Source organism: Oncorhynchus clarkii, unplaced genomic scaffold, assembly GCF_045791955.1.
Source record: "Oncorhynchus clarkii lewisi isolate Uvic-CL-2024 unplaced genomic scaffold, UVic_Ocla_1.0 unplaced_contig_13502_pilon_pilon, whole genome shotgun sequence".
NCBI classification, from domain to species: domain Eukaryota; kingdom Metazoa; phylum Chordata; class Actinopteri; order Salmoniformes; family Salmonidae; genus Oncorhynchus; species Oncorhynchus clarkii.
Window position 1 is genome coordinate 1 of NW_027259862.1, and position 12,500 is coordinate 12,500.

At 51.6% G+C, this 12,500-nt stretch overlaps 7 non-coding genes and 2 pseudogenes across 7 annotated transcripts; all 9 read left to right on the forward strand.

Annotated features, from left to right (window-relative positions):
* Window positions 1-4,040: 4,040 nt before the first annotated feature.
* Window positions 4,041-4,221, forward strand: LOC139400964 (U2 spliceosomal RNA; annotated as a pseudogene).
* A 478-nt stretch (window positions 4,222-4,699) lies between these two features.
* LOC139400957 (U5 spliceosomal RNA) lies at window positions 4,700-4,816 on the forward strand. The gene has a single exon (XR_011632826.1). It is a non-coding gene; the product is annotated as a U5 spliceosomal RNA (small nuclear RNA).
* Window positions 4,817-7,034: 2,218 nt separating this feature from the next.
* LOC139400965 (U2 spliceosomal RNA) lies at window positions 7,035-7,212 on the forward strand (annotated as a pseudogene).
* Window positions 7,213-7,701: 489 nt separating this feature from the next.
* LOC139400958 (U5 spliceosomal RNA) lies at window positions 7,702-7,818 on the forward strand. The gene has a single exon (XR_011632827.1). It is a non-coding gene; the product is annotated as a U5 spliceosomal RNA (small nuclear RNA).
* A 240-nt stretch (window positions 7,819-8,058) lies between these two features.
* On the forward strand, window positions 8,059-8,249 carry LOC139400954 (U2 spliceosomal RNA). Its single transcript, XR_011632824.1, has one exon. It is a non-coding gene; the product is annotated as a U2 spliceosomal RNA (small nuclear RNA).
* Window positions 8,250-8,743: 494 nt separating this feature from the next.
* LOC139400959 (U5 spliceosomal RNA) lies at window positions 8,744-8,860 on the forward strand. Its single transcript, XR_011632828.1, has one exon. It is a non-coding gene; the product is annotated as a U5 spliceosomal RNA (small nuclear RNA).
* Window positions 8,861-11,097: 2,237 nt separating this feature from the next.
* On the forward strand, window positions 11,098-11,297 carry LOC139400966 (U2 spliceosomal RNA). Its single transcript, XR_011632833.1, has one exon. It is a non-coding gene; the product is annotated as a U2 spliceosomal RNA (small nuclear RNA).
* A 496-nt stretch (window positions 11,298-11,793) lies between these two features.
* Window positions 11,794-11,910, forward strand: LOC139400960 (U5 spliceosomal RNA). Its single transcript, XR_011632829.1, has one exon. It is a non-coding gene; the product is annotated as a U5 spliceosomal RNA (small nuclear RNA).
* A 240-nt stretch (window positions 11,911-12,150) lies between these two features.
* On the forward strand, window positions 12,151-12,341 carry LOC139400963 (U2 spliceosomal RNA). The gene has a single exon (XR_011632832.1). It is a non-coding gene; the product is annotated as a U2 spliceosomal RNA (small nuclear RNA).
* The last annotated feature ends 159 nt before the right edge of the window (window positions 12,342-12,500 follow it).

Here is a 12,500-nt window from a genome sequence, read left to right on the forward strand (position 1 = left end):
GGGAAGAAGAGGGGGAAGTTGGCAGGAAGTGAGAGGGAGGGGGGTGGGGAGGGGGAGGGGGGGGCTAAGAGAACGGCGGGGGGGGGAGGTGGGGGTGCATTGGCCTCCCTGTTTGCCTCAGCCCCTTACATTCTGGTGGAGGATGACTCCAGTGAGGGGTCTGTGGGCTGTGTGTTAGAGGGATCCCAACTCCTGTTTGGGGAGATGGGGTCCCCTACGCTCAGCCCCGAGGCATACAGGGAGGGGGGGGTGGAGGATGGTGGTGGGGAACCCAGGATGCAGGGCACTCGGCCTAACACACTGCCTGCATCCTGGGTTGGAGAGATGGAGGATAACGGGGGGGCGTCAGGAGAGGAGAGGACGTCCCCGCCGGTGGAGATGGACCAGGGGAGCATCGGGTGAGTCTCCTGTTTTTTGTTTGGTTTGGGGTTATTTGTTGAGGGTTTTGTTTGTTTGTAAATATATATTTTGTTTATAAATGAATATTTCTGTTAAATTGTTTAGTTTAAATGTAAGGGGGTTGAGGGATGTAATTAAAAGGAGGGCGGTGTTTAATTTTTTAGAGGGTGTGGGGTTTGATTTTTGTTTTTTACAGGAGGTTCACCTGAGGGATGGTGGGGATGTGTGTAGATTTAGGAGGGAGTGGGATAAGGGGAAATCTTTTTGGGGCATAGGAGGGGTGCACTCAACAGGAGTAGGAATTTTGTGTGGGAATAAAGAGGTTAAGGTAGAGAGCACTTTTGTTATAATGCAGGGTAGAGTATTGGGGATAGATGTAGTGTATAGAGAAGCTAGGTATAGGTTAATTGGGGTATATGGGCCACAGGTGGCGGCAGACAGAAGGGAGATGGTGGACTGTCTGGCGCCCCTGTGTGTCACAAATAGGCACTTGGTGATAGGAGGGGACTTTAATATAGATTTAGGGGTAGGTGGTGATAGTAGTGCAGGCGCAATCACCGGGCTAATGGCTTGCCATGGTCTGGTTGATGGTGGCCTGCATACTACTCCGGCAATGGTCGGTCCTACATGGCGCAACTCCAGGGGGGTTGCGCGGAGGCTCGACTACATTTTTATATCCAGGTCTTTGGGTCAGTTGTCTGGGCGCCTGTTGCCTGTGTTCTTCACGGATCACGACGGGGTGTTCCTGCAGGTGGGGTCGCCAGTCTGCCTCTTCGGTAGGGGGTACTGGAAGCTAGATCGGGATATACTGGAGGAGCAGGCTTTCGTTGACGCATTTTTTTGTTTCTTTCGGAGGCTTGACGGCCTCCGGTCCATGTGCGAGGGGGTGTTAGAGTGGTGGGATTTAGTGAAGGTGAGGATTAGGGCTTTTATAATAGGATATTGTAAAAGGAAAAAAAGGGAGGAAAGGAGGGAGGTGGATCGTATCCAAAGGTTAATTGAACTCGAGTACGAGGCGGGCAACCTCGGCGGGTCGATTGACTGGGAGAGATTCACAGCCCTAAAGGCGCAGCTCAGGGAGCTGCAGGAGCAGAAGGCTCGAGCTTTCCTGGAGCGTGCGCATAGTGGCTTTCTAGAACATAATGAGACTTGTTCCGCTATGTTCTTTAAGTCGGTTAGGGCCAGGCAGAGTAGGAGGGTAATGCATGGCGTTAGGGAAGAAAATGGTAGTATAGTAAGTAAACCAGAGGAAATGGTCAGGGTGACAACTGATCATTTCCGAAGTTTATTTAAGGAAAGGGAAATAGATGTAGAGCAGGGAAATGTGTTTTTAGAACACTTGTCCCGGCGGTTGCCGGAGGACATTAGAGACGTGATGGAGGCCCAGATCTCACTAGAAGAGGTTGAGAGCGCTCTTAGGAGGATGGGAAAAGGGAAGGTGCCTGGGATGGATGGGCTGCCGGCTGAGTTTTACCTCAAGTTTTGGGGTATACTTGGACCGGTGGTCCTCGAAGTCTTGAAGGCCATCCTTGAGACGGGGGTCCCGGGGGGATCAATGGCTGTTGGTGTGCTGTCACTTCTTTATAAGAAGGGGGAAGCAACTGACCTTGGCAACTGGCGGCCGTTGACCATGCTGTGCGTAGATTACAAGATTCTTGCAAAGGTTTTAGCAGACCGGTTGCGCACAGCCCTTCCCTACGTCGTCCATGAGGATCAGACGTGCGGGGTAGAGGGCCGCTCTATAAGATGGAACCTACAGTTGATTAGGGACTCCATCGCCTGGGTTGAAGATAGAGGGCTGCCTTTAATGGTAGCAGCGCTAGATCAGGCGAAAGCCTTTGATCGCGTGAATAGATCCTTTCTATTCAGGGTATTAGGTAGATTAGGATTTGGGGAGAAGTTTATAGGATGGATCCGTACATTATATGTCGGAGCGGGGTGTCGAGTTAGTGTAAATAGTCACTTAGGTGACGTTTTTGACCTCTCGTCTGGGGTCAGGCAGGGATGCCCACTCTCGGCTCTCCTCTTCGTTCTGTACATGGAGCCTCTGGGGGCTGCCATTAGGGCAGACACAGGGGTGGAGGGCTTGTTGATCCCTGGGAGCGGTGGGCTGCGTGTTAAGATGACGCAGTACGCCGACGACACTTCCTTGCTGTTGTGCAAGGACTCGTGCCTGACAAGGTCTCTTGCCATCATTGGGGATTTCACCCAAGCGTCGGGGGCGGTTCTGAATCATGCAAAGTCTTCCGTTAAGTTTTTCGGAAGATGGCGCGGTAGGACGGATGTGCCCGGGGGGTTATCTCTCTGTGAGGGGGCCCTGAGGATTCTTGGGGTCCATTTTGAGACCTCTGGCTCAGCGACGCTGAACTGGAACATGGGTATTGCAGTGGTACAGAAGAAGTTGGCAATGTGGAAGGCTAGGTCTTTGTCCTTTATAGGTAAGGTCCTGGTCCTAAAGGTGGATGTATTGCCATCTCTTTTGTACTTGGCGTACATCTACCCATTGCCAGCTTGTCTGAGGAGGCCTCTAGTGAGGCTTGTGTTTCAGTTCATGTGGGGTGGCAGGTACGAGTGGGTCGCCAGGGCGCGCATGCTCTGTCCCATCGGGGAGGGAGGTAGGGGGGTACCACATCTCCCCCTCAAGCTGGACGCAATTTTTGTTTCTTTCTTGTTGACGGAGCTTGCTCAGCCAGTTATACACCCGTCCGGTTACCTCCTGCGGGTGTTCTTCTCGTATCAGGCGAGAAGCGTAATGGTGTGGTCTAACGCGGGTCCTCGGGCGGAACAGCTGCCGTGGCACTTTGGCCATGCGGCCAAGTGGCTGCGTGCGCACCCCGAGGTTGAAGTTGCCCGAGTAGGTTTAGACCACAGGCACCTGTACGAGGAGGTCAGGCAGGCAGGGAGTCCTGCGCCTGTAGCGGGCATCTCGTCAGTGGTCTGGGAGGGAGTGCAGGCGCGGGGCCTGGACAACAGGCTCAAGGACCTGAATTGGTTGAGCCTCCATAAGTGCTTGCCGGTACGTTCCATCATGTACCGGCATAGTTTGTCGCGATCCTCCACCTGTCCAAGATCTGCTTGTGGCAGGGAGGAGACTGTGCGCCATGCCTTCTGGGACTGTGCCTTTGCCGGACTAGTCTGGGCTAGGGCACGGGTGTTGCTAGGTATGGTTAGGAGCGATTTTTTGCTGACTTGGGCTAGGTTAGAGCGAGGCGTAGGGAGAGCGAGGGGAACGGATAGGGACAGGTTTCTGCTCTGGCTTCTCATGAGTCTCTTTAAAAGGGGACTGTGGGAAGCCAGGCAGAATTTAGTTAAGACAGGGAGAGATTGGGGGGTGGAAGGGATAGTGAGGAGGGTGGAAGGTGATGTGAGGGGGAGGATGAAGAGGGAGGAGATAAAGTGGGGGCAGCATGCGGCACGGGAGAGGTGGAAGGGGGGATTAGGGCTGGGAGTGTTAGAGTGAGGTTTGTAAGGGGATAGATTAGGGAAGGGAAGATAGGGAAGGGTTAGGTATTGGTTAGGTATGACGGGGAGGGACGATGCTCCCCTGAGGTTTGTTTTTGTTTGGGTGTTTGGTGATTTTGTAAATAGAATGAATGAGAATTATTATTTTGTAAAGTATGAATGGTATTGAGTGTAAATAAATTATTTTTTGTAAAAAAAAAAAAAAAATCTGTTCTTATCAGTTTAATATCTGATACGTCCCCCATCGGGGGACTACATATTAAATGGATTTTTCGAACAGGGAGTCGGAAATGGGGCTTGCTCCGTCCGCTCCACGCATCGACCCGGTATTGCAGTACCTCCGGGAACGGTGCAACACTTTTCTTCCGTTGTCAAGGAAAAATGCAAATTCACAAAGCTCTGTAAACAGCTGGCTAGCTAGCTAGCTGGCTAGCTAGCAGAAGAAGAGAAGGAAAGAAACATTCAAACTGAAAGAAAGGCGAAGCGCTCTTCAATGGGGTCCCCCGTTTCCCGCCATTTTACTAAAAAAAAAAAAAAAAAAAAAAAAAAAGAATTGGGGCCAGGATTGTGTGTGTGTGTGTCTCTCTCTCTCTCTCTCTCTCTCTCTCTCTCTCTCTCTCTCTCTCTCTCTCTCTCTCTCTCTCTCTCTCTCTCTCTCTCTCTCTCTCTCTCTCTCTCTCTCTCTCTCTCTGTCTCTCTGTGCCTCTGTGTCTGTGACCTTCTTTTTATCCACAGACAGCCCTCGAAAACTTGGAAGAGTGGGTTCCGGGAGCACCCGCGGGAACCCTGCCTAGAGTGCACAGAGTGTGTCTCGGGCCCCGACCTCTTGACTTCCATATGACTCTGGTTTCTCTTCATTACGCACAAGCCTTTCGCCTTTTACTAAAGACTTCCGTGGAGAGGAACACTTACGAGTTCAACGTATTTTTGGAGCGGCTTTGCTTCTTGCAGAGCCCGGTATCTTGTTTCAAGGGAAATTGACAGAGATGGGCCAGGATAGTGACTTAAAGACGCATTAGCGACTTTTTCCAAAAAACACCTGCCTGTTTGTTGCCAGGGAAACGGTGGTTGGTTGGTTGGTTGGTTGGTTGAGTGGGGGTTGGAGGGAGAGAGGAGCTGGCTTTTGCCAACCCACCCGCTGAGGTCTGTCGAGACCCCCGGGGGTCCGGCGGTTTCAGGGTTCCATTTGTGGGTTATCGCTTCTCGGCCTTTTGGCTCAGATCAAGCTCGGTACCGAGGTGCCCCAGAGCCCGCTGAGTCAGAAGGTCGAAGGAAGGCAGGAGGGAGGAAATTGTTGGTATCGGTTTTTCTTCATTTAAGAGAGGGAAAAGTGAGAAAAATGGAGAAAAGTGTACAGCACAGGTCGGTTCCGGTGGTCGGTTTGGCAAACACAGTGAGGTTTGCCTGGAGAGAGAAGGAGTTGGAACAGTTCGGGAGGGAAACGTTCGGGAGAAACGTTTTAATGACGACTTTGAAAGTGGAGGTGATGGATGTCTTGTGCCTTCAGGACAATCCGAGGGAGAGTGCTTTCGAGGTGACGTTCCACAAAGAAGAGAAGCACGAGGAGGTAATGAAGAGGGCGAGAGAGATGGGCAAGGAGAGACCCCTGTGCCATTACGAGGTGACTAGCCTGGCCAAAACCAATTTCAGGCTGGTCACAGTGAACGTATACAACCCTCATGTGAAGGATGAGGAGGTGAGGGCCTTTCTGGGGAGATACCTGGATGGCGTCTCCTCAGCAAGGCACATAAAGGATTCCTTGGGCTTTTGGAATGGGAGGAGATGCTTCCAGGCTCTCCTCAGAGAGGACCCGAAGGGGATGGATGGCTACCTCCATCCTCCAGCGTTGTTCTCCCTGGGGGCTGACAGGGGGACGTTACACTATGCCCGTCAGCCTCCGTTCTGCAGGCGATGTATGGCCTACGGCCACACACTCGCCTCGTGCAGCACGAGGAGGTGCAGATACTGTGGATCGGCTGAGCACGAGGCGAGGGATTGCGTCGAGCCGAAGAAATGCCACGGGTGTGGCTCGGAAGCGCACCTGTGGCGGGATTGCCCGGCTCGGCGGGGGTCATACGCGTCTGCAGCTGGGGGGGGAGCGAGAGCGGAGGATGGAGGAAGACGAGGAAGAGAGGAGCCGGAAGAAGGGGGTGGAAGGACTGACCAGAAGGAGTCGGAGGGAGGAGAAGAAAAAGAGGAGGAGAGAGCTGGGACAGAGAAAGAGGACGGGATGGAAGAAGAGGAGGACGGGACAGAAGGAGAGGTGGCCGGGACAGAAGAAGAGGTGGCCGGGATGGAAGGAGAAGGAGTGGAATAGAGGTTGGGAAGGAGGTTGAAGGAGAAAAGGGAAAGAAAAAGAAGAAGAAGAAGACGGCGACGAGGATGGAGGAGAGTGAGGAGACGGTGAGAGTGGAGAGCACAGAGGGAACAACAGCGGAGACGAAGGAGGTGGAGGACAAGATGGAGACGGAACCGGAAGGGCGATTGGGCAGGTTGGGCAATATAGTGGGGAAGAAAAGGATGGAGGAGTTGAAAGAGATGGTGAGGGGTTTGATAGAGAAGGAAAGGGGATTAGCAAAGGAAAAGGAAGGCACGGTGTGTGACGCAATTTTCCAGAACCCGCCGGAAAATGTCCCTCCTTGCAAGAGGCCAAAAAAGGTGGTAAGGAGGAAGGGTGGGAAGAAGGGGGGGGGGGCAGAACGGGGGGACGGGGAGGTAGCGGGGCCCTCGTGGGCTCCGTCTCCATCCTCCTTTAAACCCCTCGCTGAGCTTGACCTCCCGGGTATGGCTCAAACCTGGATGATGGAGGGAGAGTCTGACTATTTATTTATGGATGCGATATCCCCGGAGCGGAGTCCGGAAGAGGGGGGGGTGATGGACCTGAGGGTGGGGAATGTGCCGGGTGCTGTTGCTGTGTTCAGGGGAGGGGGGATGGTGGGAGATGGGAGTGATGTAAGGTCACAGTCAGACAAGATAGAGAAGGGGGGCACTGGGTGAGAAATTGCTGTAATATGGTGGTGTATATTGGTAGCTTGTAGGTCATTGGTTATTGTTTTTGGGAGTTGGTTAAAATTAATTGGTTTGGAATGATTAGTTGTAGTTTGGTGGGATTGTGATATTTAAGTTGACTGAAGTTTGGAAGATTATTGTTTGGTTATTGGAAAGTAATAAAAATATTTTAAAAAAAAAAAAAAAAAATCTGTTCTTATCAGTTTAATATCTGATACGTCCCCCATCGGGGGACTACATATTAAATGGATTTTTCGAACAGGGAGTCGGAAATGGGGCTTGCTCCGTCCGCTCCACGCATCGACCCGGTATTGCAGTACCTCCGGGAACGGTGCAACACTTTTCTTCCGTTGTCAAGGAAAAATGCAAATTCACAAAGCTCTGTAAACAGCTGGCTAGCTAGCTAGCTGGCTAGCTAGCAGAAGAAGAGAAGGAAAGAAACATTCAAACTGAAAGAAAGGCGAAGCGCTCTTCAATGGGGTCCCCCGTTTCCCGCCATTTTACTTAAAAAAAAAAAAAAAAAAAAAAAAAAAGAATTGGGGCCAGGATTGTGTGTGTGTGTGTCTCTCTCTCTCTCTCTCTCTCTCTCTCTCTCTCTCTCTCTCTCTCTCTCTCTCTCTCTCTCTCTCTCTCTCTCTCTCTCTCTCTCTCTCTCTCTCTCTCTCTCGCTCTCTCTCTCTCTCTGTCTCTCTGTGCCTCTGTGTCTGTGACCTTCTTTTTATCCACAGACAGCCCTCGAAAACTTGGAAGAGTGGGTTCCGGGAGCACCCGCGGGAACCCTGCCTAGAGTGCACAGAGTGTGTCTCGGGCCCCGACCTCTTGACTTCCATATGACTCTGGTTTCTCTTCATTACGCACAAGCCTTTCGCCTTTTACTAAAGACTTCCGTGGAGAGGAACACTTACGAGTTCAACGTATTTTTGGAGCGGCTTTGCTTCTTGCAGAGCCCGGTATCTTGTTTCAAGGGAAATTGACAGAGATGGGCCAGGATAGTGACTTAAAGACGCATTAGCGACTTTTTCCAAAAAACACCTGCCTGTTTGTTGCCAGGGAAACGGTGGTTGGTTGGTTGGTTGGTTGGTTGAGTGGGGGTTGGAGGGAGAGAGGAGCTGGCTTTTGCCAACCCACCCGCTGAGGTCTGTCGAGACCCCCGGGGGTCCGGCGGTTTCAGGGTTCCATTTGTGGGTTATCGCTTCTCGGCCTTTTGGCTCAGATCAAGTGTAGTATCTGTTCTTATCAGTTTAATATCTGATACGTCCCCCATCGGGGGACTACATATTAAATGGATTTTTCGAACAGGGAGTCGGAAATGGGGCTTGCTCCGTCCGCTCCACGCATCGACCCGGTATTGCAGTACCTCCGGGAACGGTGCAACACTTTTCTTCCGTTGTCAAGGAAAAATGCAAATTCACAAAGCTCTGTAAACAGCTGGCTAGCTAGCTAGCTGGCTAGCTAGCAGAAGAAGAGAAGGAAAGAAACATTCAAACTGAAAGAAAGGCGAAGCGCTCTTCAATGGGGTCCCCCGTTTCCCGCCATTTTACTTAAAAAAAAAAAAAAAAAAAAAAAAAAGAATTGGGGCCAGGATTGTGTGTGTGTGTGTCTCTCTCTCTCTCTCTCTCTCTCTCTCTCTCTCTCTCTCTCTCTCTCTCTCTCTCTCTCTCTCTCTCTCTCTCTCTCTCTCTCTCTCTCTCTCTCTCTCTCTCTCTCTCGCTCTCTCTCTCTCTCTGTCTCTCTGTGCCTCTGTGTCTGTGACCTTCTTTTTATCCACAGACAGCCCTCGAAAACTTGGAAGAGTGGGTTCCGGGAGCACCCGCGGGAACCCTGCCTAGAGTGCACAGAGTGTGTCTCGGGCCCCGACCTCTTGACTTCCATATGACTCTGGTTTCTCTTCATTACGCACAAGCCTTTCGCCTTTTACTAAAGACTTCCGTGGAGAGGAACACTTACGAGTTCAACGTATTTTTGGAGCGGCTTTGCTTCTTGCAGAGCCCGGTATCTTGTTTCAAGGGAAATTGACAGAGATGGGCCAGGATAGTGACTTAAAGACGCATTAGCGACTTTTTCCAAAAAACACCTGCCTGTTTGTTGCCAGGGAAACGGTGGTTGGTTGGTTGGTTGGTTGGTTGAGTGGGGGTTGGAGGGAGAGAGGAGCTGGCTTTTGCCAACCCACCCGCTGAGGTCTGTCGAGACCCCCGGGGGTCCGGCGGTTTCAGGGTTCCATTTGTGGGTTATCGCTTCTCGGCCTTTTGGCTCAGATCAAGCTTGGTACCGAGGTGCCCCAGAGCCCGCTGAGTCAGAAGGTCGAAGGAAGGCAGGAGGGAGGAAATTGTTGGTATCGGTTTTTCTTCATTTAAGAGAGGGAAAAGTGAGAAAAATGGAGAAAAGTGTACAGCACAGGTCGGTTCCGGTGGTCGGTTTGGCAAACACAGTGAGGTTTGCCTGGAGAGAGAAGGAGTTGGAACAGTTCGGGAGGGAAACGTTCGGGAGAAACGTTTTAATGACGACCTTGAAAGTGGAGGTGATGGATGTCTTGTGCCTTCAGGACAATCCGAGGGAGAGTGCTTTCGAGGTGACGTTCCACAAAGAAGAGAAGCACGAGGAGGTAATGAAGAGGGCGAGAGAGATGGGCAAGGAGAGACCCCTGTGCCATTACGAGGTGACTAGCCTGGCCAAAACCAATTTCAGGCTGGTCACAGTGAACGTATACAACCCTCATGTGAAGGATGAGGAGGTGAGGGCCTTTCTGGGGAGATACCTGGATGGCGTCTCCTCAGCAAGGCACATAAAGGATTCCTTGGGCTTTTGGAATGGGAGGAGATGCTTCCAGGCTCTCCTCAGAGAGGACCCGAAGGGGATGGATGGCTACCTCCATCCTCCAGCGTTGTTCTCCCTGGGGGCTGACAGGGGGACGTTACACTATGCCCGTCAGCCTCCGTTCTGCGGGCGATGTATGGCCTACGGCCACACACTCGCCTCGTGCAGCACGAGGAGGTGCAGATACTGTGGATCGACTGAGCACGAGGCGAGGGATTGCGCCGAGCCGAAGAAATGCCACGGGTGTGGCTCGGAAGCACACCTGTGGCGGGATTGCCCGGCTCGGCGGAGGTCATACTCGTCTGCAGCTGGGGGGGGAGCGAGAGCGGAGGATGGAGGAAGACGAGAAAGAGAGGAGCCGGAAGAAGGGGGTGGAAGGACTGACCAGAAGGAGTCGGAGGGAGGAGAAGAAAAAGAGGAGGAGAGAGCTGGGACAGAGAAAGAGGACGGGATGGAAGAAGAGGAGGACGGGACAGAAGGAGAGGTGGCCGGGACAGAAGAAGCGGTGGCCGGGATGGAAGGAGAAAGAGCTGGAATAGAGGTTGGGAAGGAGGTTGAAGGAGAAAAGGAAAAGAAAAAGAAGAAGAAGAAGACGGCAACGAGGATGGAGGAGAGTGAGGAGACAGTGAGAGTGGAGAGCACAGAGGGAAAAACAGCGGAGACGAAGGAGGTGGAGGACAAGATGGAGAAGGAACCGGAAGGGCGATTGGGCAGGGGGGGTAAAAGGGCAATATAGTGGGGAAGAAAAGGATGGAGGAGTTGAAGAGAGATGGTGAGGGGTTTGATAGAGAAGGAAAGGGGATTAGCAAAGGAAAAGGAAGGCACGGTGTGTGACGCAATTTTCCATGAACCCGCCGGAAAATGTCCCTCCTTGCAAGAGGCCAAAAAAGGTGGTAAGGAGGAAGGGTGGGAAGAAGGGGGGGGGGCAGAACGGGGGGACGGGGAGGTAGCGGGGCCCTCGTGGGCTCCGTCTCCATCCTCCTTTAAACCCCTCGCTGAGCTTGACCTCCCGGGTATGGCTCAAACCTGGATGATGGAGGGAGAGTCTGACTATTTATTTATGGATGCGATATCCCCGGAGCGGAGTCCGGAAGAGGGGGGGGTGATGGACCTGAGGGTGGGGAATGTGCCGGGTGCTGTTGCTGTGTTCAGGGGAGGGGGGATGGTGGGAGATGGGAGTGATGTAAGGTCACAGTCAGACAAGATAGAGAAGGGGGGCACTGGGTGAGAAATTGCTGTAATATGGTGGTGTATATTGGTAGCTTGTAGGTCATTGGTTATTGTTTTTGGGAGTTGGTTATTGTTTAATTAGGATTTGGAATGATTAGTTGTAGTTTGTAGTTTTGTGGGATTGTATATTTAAGTTGACTGAAGTTTGGAAGATTATTGTTTGGTTATTGGAAAGTAATAAAAATATTTATGGGATTGTTATAATTGTGTGAAAAAAAAAAAAAAAAAAATCTGTTCTTATCAGTTTAATATCTGATACGTCCCCCATCGGGGGACTACATATTAAATGGATTTTTCGAACAGGGAGTCGGAAATGGGGCTTGCTCCGTCCGCTCCACGCATCGACCCGGTATTGCAGTACCTCCGGGAACGGTGCAACACTTTTCTTCCGTTGTCAAGGAAAAATGCAAATTCACAAAGCTCTGTAAACAGCTGGCTAGCTAGCTAGCTGGCTAGCTAGCAGAAGAAGAGAAGGAAAGAAACATTCAAACTGAAAGAAAGGCGAAGCGCTCTTCAATGGGGTCCCCCGTTTCCCGCCATTTTACTTAAAAAAAAAAAAAAAAAAAAAAAAAAACAATTGGGGCCAGGATGTGTGTGTGTGTCTCTCTCTCTCTCTCTCTCTCTCTCTCTCTCTCTCTCTCTCTCTCTCTCTCTCTCTCTCTCTCTCTCTCTCTCTCTCTCTCTCTCTCTCTCTCTCTCTCTCTCTCTCTCTCTCGCTCTCTCTCTCTCTCTGTCTCTCTGTGCCTCTGTGTCTGTGACCTTCTTTTTATCCACAGACAGCCCTCGAAAACTTGGAAGAGTGGGTTCCGGGAGCACCCGCGGGAACCCTGCCTAGAGTGCACAGAGTGTGTCTCGGGCCCCGACCTCTTGACTTCCATATGACTCTGGTTTCTCTTCATTACGCACAAGCCTTTCGCCTTTTACTAAAGACTTCCGTGGAGAGGAACACTTACGAGTTCAACGTATTTTTGGAGCGGCTTTGCTTCTTGCAGAGCCCGGTATCTTGTTTCAAGGGAAATTGACAGAGATGGGCCAGGATAGTGACTTAAAGACGCATTAGCGACTTTTTCCAAAAAACACCTGCCTGTTTGTTGCCAGGGAAACGGTGGTTGGTTGGTTGGTTGGTTGGTTGAGTGGGGGTTGGAGGGAGAGAGGAGCTGGCTTTTGCCAACCCACCCGCTGAGGTCTGTCGAGACCCCCGGGGGTCCGGCGGTTTCAGGGTTCCATTTGTGGGTTATCGCTTCTCGGCCTTTTGGCTCAGATCAAGTGTAGTATCTGTTCTTATCAGTTTAATATCTGATACGTCCCCCATCGGGGGACTACATATTAAATGGATTTTTCGAACAGGGAGTCGGAAATGGGGCTTGCTCCGTCCGCTCCACGCATCGACCCGGTATTGCAGTACCTCCGGGAACGGTGCAACACTTTTCTTCCGTTGTCAAGGAAAAATGCAAATTCACAAAGCTCTGTAAACAGCTGGCTAGCTAGCTAGCTGGCTAGCTAGCAGAAGAAGAGAAGGAAAGAAACATTCAAACTGAAAGAAAGGCGAAGCGCTCTTCAATGGGGTCCCCCGTTTCCCGCCATTT